The 7,500-nt window shown below is 37.1% G+C and overlaps 1 protein-coding gene across 1 annotated transcript in view; it reads left to right on the forward strand.

The window, feature by feature from the left end:
• Window positions 1-7,500, forward strand: part of LOC118495104 (protein NLRC3-like) — a 21,565-nt gene that overhangs the window by 392 nt on the left and 13,673 nt on the right. The window lies entirely within an intron of this gene.

A 7,500-nucleotide genomic window follows, 5' to 3' on the forward strand; every position in this document is an offset into this window, starting at 1 on the left:
AGTTATCTGCTCAGCCAGCTGCTGTAACTTCACTCTGTGCTATTAGTACTTTTACTGCAGTAACATGTCATCAATGGGACAGAAAAGCTGTCTCATTGAGTCTGTTGGAGGTTTGATTCCCTCCCACATTAATATGTTTGTGTTGAAGACTTCACTGTTGGTATCAGTGAGGAAAGAAGACAGAGGGGGGATGGATTTCATATTTTAGGAAACATGTTCAGCTTGTGTAATGAGTAGTCAGTGTCTACAGTCATTAAATCTTTCAGTCAGTAACGGAGCATCAACAGCAGTCCAAATGTAAGCTAGCTAGCTTAGCTCTGTTTTATTAATTGATTTTTTTTTAACTTTATTTCAAAAAAGTATTTTACATATGTTCAGTCATTGCAATACGTAGACAAATAAAATACAAAAATATATACAAATAATATAATATAAAAGTAAAAATTAAAATAATAGTCTAAATAGAAGGAAATAAAGATACAAAGGGGACAGACTTTCAAAAATCGTTAATAATGTAGACAGCAGGAGCAGTTAAACAAAGAGATTAGAGTAGACATCAGATATTAATATAGCTTTCTTATTGGATACCAACTTAAGAGACTCACAGGCAATTTCCACTGGATGCAGAACGTCTGCAGAAGGTCTCCGAAACGACGACGGAGTCATTTGGTTTCCATTAAAGTCAATGTGTGTATTTCCACACTGAGACTGCAGAACGTCTGCGTCCCGACTCCGTCCCAGCTCCGTCAGTCTGCAGCCCTCCGCAGCAGATACGCAGAGCTTCTATTTTTGACGGACGACGGAGAGCTCCGCAGCAATTCAGCACAATTCAGATTGTGCGGGACAGGAAGTCGAGCACAGAAACAAAATAAAACATCCGGTTACTTTACAAAATAAAATACAGCGTGCTCACGGCAGGTCATATCTCCCTGCACTACACCTTGAAAACACAGCTCAGAGTAGTTTCCCCTCTACTCCTCTGGATGGAAACTAACTGTTGTTGGTTTTGTGGTTCTGTTTATAGAAACTACATCCTGTTATATACGTATTATATACATACGTGAATTCGCGAGATCTCGTGGTCGGCCGGCCGCAGCCGCTACGCAACTAATCCGGACCCGGTGGGTATTGACGGACGGCGGAGTTCCACATCCTGTGGAAATGCGGGGTCAAGGTACATGTCAGATTCAACCTGGAATAGTCTGAAGCTCGGTGTTGATCTGGAAAATTTTGCCTTACGAATATGGAACTTACCTGATAAAATAAAGAGATTTACAATATTAAATAACTTTCTATCTTTACATTCAAAATAAGTAATAATATGTTTCCCTTCAAGTGTGATTGTATGTTTTGTTTTTGTTGTAGATACCATATAATCTTCAAAGCTTTTCCAAAATGCAATACAAAATGAACAACCATAAAAAGATGGGTTAACGACTCTCGTTCTGTTTTACAAAAACTACAATAATCATCAACAGGCATGAATTTAGATACAAACAGGTTTGTAGGGTATATATTATGTAATATTTTCAAATGTAATTCCCTAACTTTGTTTGTGATACAACATCTAAAGGGAACAAGCCATGCCCTAAGCCAGTTAACATCAGTGAAATGAGAACTCCAGAAGAATTTATTATAGTTATAGTTATTTTCTTTAAATTTAGAAAGCATTTTCTAATGTGCTTATTAGTACAAGTGCTGCTCATAATATCCATACCGTTTATAAAAAGAGTAAAATTAAAACCAGTAACTTCATTTTGTTTTATTTAACTTTTCATTAATTCTAATATGCCATTAGGTATAGATTTGAAAACTGAATTATATTCTTTGAACGTTATTGGGAATGCCTTCTCTCTGAGAAAATATTCATAATTAAGTAATTGACCATTACAAACAAAAAGATCTTTTATGAAGATAATATCTCTATCGATCCATTTTTGCACATAGAGTGACTTGTTCCCCCTAGTGATGCATTCATTATTCCATAAGATAGACTTGTGTGGAGAAAAGTTGTGAGAAGGACACAGCTTCCAGGCCAAAACAGCTTGTTGATAAAATCGGGATAGTTTTAACGGCAATCTTGTAATATTGTAGTTACATTTCAATACAAATTTAAGACCTCCTACACTATTAAAAATATTATTGGGGATAAAGTACTATAAAGACTCTGGTGCTCTCAAACATTCCTTCAACCATTTCACCTTAAAGGTGTAATTCAAGTCCAAAAAGTCCAGAAGTTCAAATCCACCTTCATCCTTACAACCAGAGAGCACCGCTTTTTGTAAATGGTGGTGTCTGTTTTTCCATACAAAATTCATAAATATGGAATTCATGTCTTTACATGTTGAATCATGGACATTGAGAGAGAGGGCAGGGTAGACACATCTTGAAATCCCTTCTGCTTTAGTCCAAAGAATCCTACCTAGAATAGAAATGTCTCTTTGAAGCCGTAAATTCAGCATGGTTTTAGTCTTCTTCAATTTAGACGAAAAATGAAGTTGTTGACGTTCCTTGTGGTCCTTGCAGATATGAATACCTAAATATTATACACATTTCTTAACAGGTATATTAAACATTTTATCCTCTTCAGTCTGATACAAACATAAAATTTCACATTTAGATTTGTTAAGTGTTAAACCAGAAGCAGCTGAAAATGGGTCGATTAGGGATATAGCATATTCAATCTGATGTTTGTCACTCAAAAAGAGAGCCGTATCATCCGCTAGTTGAGTAACTCTAATTTCCTTACCAAAAATAGACAAACCTTTAATAATAGGATTATGTTGAATATGTAATGACAGTAATTCAACCACCAGCAGGAACAAGAACGGTGAAATAGGGCAGCCCTGGCGAACTGATCTCAGTACAGGAAATCTTTTTGTGGTGTTTGGATATAATATCACAGAACTATCAATATATTTATAAAACATCTCAACTGTAGATATAACATTTTGTCCGAAATCAAAAATTTGAAGTGCTTTGAGTAAAAAATAGTGTTGTACCGTATCAAATGCTTTATAAAAATGAAGGAATACTATCAGTGCGTCAGTATTGATGTTATCAGAATAGTCCAGCAGGTCGAGAACAAGTCTTATATTAGAGCTAATGTGACGGTTAGACAGAAAACCTGTTTGTGTTTCACTTATTATCTCATGAAGACCTCTTTTTAATCGTTTAGCAAAAATTTATGATACAATTTTGTAGTTGATATTTAAGAGCGTAATAGGTCTCCAATTTTCTATCAATAAGTGATCTTTATCAGGTTTAGGGAGAAGACATATTAAACCTTGCTTCATGCTTGTGGACATTTCCTTTTTTAAAGTGCATTCTTTGAATAAATCAAATAGAGGATTTTCAATAGTTTCCCAAAAATGCAAATAAAATTCGACTGAAAGCCCATCATTACCCGGAGATTTCCCTTTTTTCATTGAGCTAACAGCCTCTGAGATTTCCACTTTAGTAATGGGACGTTCGCAGTCCATTTTAAATTGTTCAGATATAGTTGGTGTAAATGCTTTAACGGACTCGATAAATCTATCACATTCATCAAACTGAATATTTGACATATATATATATATATATATATATATATATTGCTATAAAATGTACCAACATATCTTGAAATATCTAAAGAATTAGAGGTGATGTTATCATTAATTTTAAGAGTAGTTAAATTATTTCTCTTTTCTAAAGCAAAGAAGTAACTTGAATATCTTTCCACTTGTTCCAACCATTTTGCTCGAGACCTTACAAATGCCACTTTAACCATTTCAATATACATATTATCTATTTCCTCTTTTAACTTTTTCAACGCTATTTCTTCTTCCTCTGAAAGATTATCCTTACTCATTAAAACATTCAATTTATCCATAATATTTATTTCTTTAGCTAAGTTATTTTTTTTAATTACTTTACTTCGTTTAATTGCTATTTCTCTAATTTTAAACTTGAAATATTCCCATTTTTGTATGTGATTCCCTTCGTTATTACCAAATATGCTTTTGGCTGTTTTTTTGACTGAATCACAAAACTCATCATCTTTTAATAAATTATTATTTAGTTTCCAATAACCACGTATATTACCATTTTGTTGCTTTGTTCCTGCTAAGTGGATTGAAATTAATTTATGATCAGAAAGTGGGGCATAGCTATGTAATGATTCTGACACAAATTGCAGACAAGAGGGAGATATAAGCCATAGATCAACTCTAGACTGTAAGGACCTGCTGACGTTGCTCCATGTAAATTCCTTAATGTCAGGGTTTAAAAAAGCCAAATATCTATAACTGCCAGTTGTTCACAAATATATGCAGTACTTTTGAATTTTGAAAGTGGAATTAATCTTACAGGTACTCTATCTACAAGATCATCTGGAGCATCGTTATAATCGCCTCCAATAATCAAGTGTGCATCCTTATATTTGTTTTTAAAGGCTTCACGTTTCATACAGAGTTGTAAAAACATATTTTTGCTAGAGCTGTATTGTTATAGTTATATAAATTGCAAACTATAAAGAAGGAATTGTCTACTTTGAAAACCAAGATTATCCATCTGCCCTCATTGGAGATCATTGATTCAACTATATCTCCTTTAAAATTGTTAAGGAGAATGGCGACACCTGCTGATTGTTGAGAGGCATGACAATAATAACATTTATCGCCCCATTGAGCACTCCAAAATTTCACATCACTGTCCACGGAATCAGTCTCTTGTAAAAATATCAAATCAGCATTATTTAGTCTACTGAACAAAAAAATGTATTTCGTTTTGGTGCTGTCACGTATACCCCTGACATTAAAAGATATTATTTTTAAGGAACTAAAAGGGAAGTCTGTCATAATGAAGGAAAACAGAGAAAAATCTGAACTGGATGTCTGTTAAGGTTATAGGAACTAGTTAAGGAAAAGATACTCTGAGATAGGGAATATCAGAGATTAACTCACCGTCAAGTGGGAAGCTCTGAACATGAGTACCTCAATTAACTCCTGAAAAAAAATCTTATTTTAACTAGTGGAGTGAACATATTGCCCTTTGAATTGTATACAGGGAGAACAAAGTTACCCCTTAAGATTGGGTGGCATATTTAACTTAAACATTTTACCTCACATTAAGGGAAGTTTAGCAAGTTAAGCAGTGTGAACATTTGACCTCATATTAATGGAAATATAACAAGTTACGCAGTGTGTCTCACACCGTTAATGATGGCAGCAGGACCCTGCCATTTAGTTTTCTTTCCGTCAGCGCGCGCTTGCTTCACAAGAGGCCAAAGTTTATTTCTGCACTGTCTCTCCTGTTGGGTTAAATCCTCAGTCATCCGAAGGTTCTTTCTCTTCATGACGTCGGCGTTGAGGGAAGCTGTGCACGGTGTCCACCATGAATCCAAGCTTGCTCTTTTCCTCTGGGATGATTTCAGCGATAATCTCCAGCACCTCCTTCCTCACATCCTCGTTGCTGCTTTCTGGGAGATTCAGAAGACGGAGATCCCATCTCCTACTGTACCGCTCCGACTCTTCTTGTTTCTCCTCAAGGTTGTCATCTGGTCACTCATCTTCTTCACTGTGTCATCAGTTCCTTTCCACTGGATTTCCAGCCCATTCACATTTTCCTGCACTCCAGCAATCTCAGCTGTATTTTTCATTATCATTTCTTCAAACTTCAAAAAACATCTTTCATTCAAGCCATTAATGGCTTTTAGGATGTCAGCATTTGATAACGTTTCCTCTTTTTTGGTGCAGACCTTCTTGGGATTTGGGCTTTTCGTGGGAGTATCAGGAAGAGGTGTACATAAACCAGAGAACGAATTATCAACATCTATATCCATTATCAGGCCTCCCTTTCTCACGTTCTTGGCATCTCTCTTTGACATCTTAGCACACGTGTCCTGGCTGTTAGCAACACTTTAGCTAACAGCTGACAGTTTGTAAGCTAGTTGCTACTTCACAAAGTTTGACCAGTAAACGTCCTTTTATTCAGACGAATGAACTTACTAGATGCAAGAGCAGCGTTCCACTCCTTCGTTTATCGATGATTTATTTTCAATAAGTCAATTTAAACCGTTGGTACTCAGTCAGAGTCTCGGAGCTCAGAATAAGACGTCTGCATAGGTCGCCATCTTGGACCAACCGCCAACAACACACGTAACGTTATCTCACCTGCCGGGTTTGATCCAGTGAAGTGTTTTCATCATCCCCGGTACTACACACACACACACACACACACACACACACACACACACACACACACACACACACACACACACACACACACACACACACAGACACACACACACACACACACACACACACACACACACACACACACACACATATACACACACACACACACACACACACACGTACACACACACACACACACACACACACACACACACACACACACACACATATACACACACACACACACACACACACACACAGACACACACACACACACACACACACACGCACACGCACAACACACACACACACACACACACACACACACATATACACACACACACACACACACACACACATACACACACACACACACACACACACACACACACACACACACACACACACACACACACACACACACACACACACACACACACACACACACACACACACACACACACACACATATACACACACACACACACACACATACACACACATACACACACACACACACACACACACACACGCACAACACACACATATACACACACACACACACACACACACACACACACAGACACACACACACACACACACACACACACACACACACACACACACACACACACACACACACACATATACACACACACACACACACACACACATACACACACACACACACACACACACACACACACACACACACACACATATACACACACACACACACACACACACACATACACACACACATATACACACACACACACACACACACACACACACACACATACACACACACACAGACACACACACACACACACACACACACACACACACATATACACAGACACATCACAAAATAATTTGTCTTTCCCCGTTCACTACCGTTCATATATTTTCAAAAGATGGACCTGAAGTAGAAGGGCGGGACTTCAGCTCTCTATTGGGGCAACGCCTAAGGCAAAATTTGTTTTTCAAACATAGTTTTTGCTCTTTTTTAACCCTTTTTTTCAACATTTTTGGCTCTTTTATATGGTAAAGTTACTCTGTAAATACTTTAAAATCCCACACTGATGTTCCATCATATGGCCCCCTAACGTTGGCTTTACATTTCATCCTAAGTGGTTTTAAAAGGTCTTAAAAGTTGGTCAAAAGTTGCAAACTGTCACACAAAAAAGTTGTTTTTCAAACATAGTTTTTGCTTTTTTTTCCAACATTTTTGGCACTTTCTCTACGGTAACGTTACTCCGTAAATACTACTGTTCTTGGTTTAAAATCCCACACTGATGTTCCCTTATATGACCCCCTAAAG

Source organism: Sander lucioperca, chromosome 5 (assembly GCF_008315115.2).
Source record: "Sander lucioperca isolate FBNREF2018 chromosome 5, SLUC_FBN_1.2, whole genome shotgun sequence".
Lineage (NCBI taxonomy): Eukaryota > Metazoa > Chordata > Actinopteri > Perciformes > Percidae > Sander > Sander lucioperca.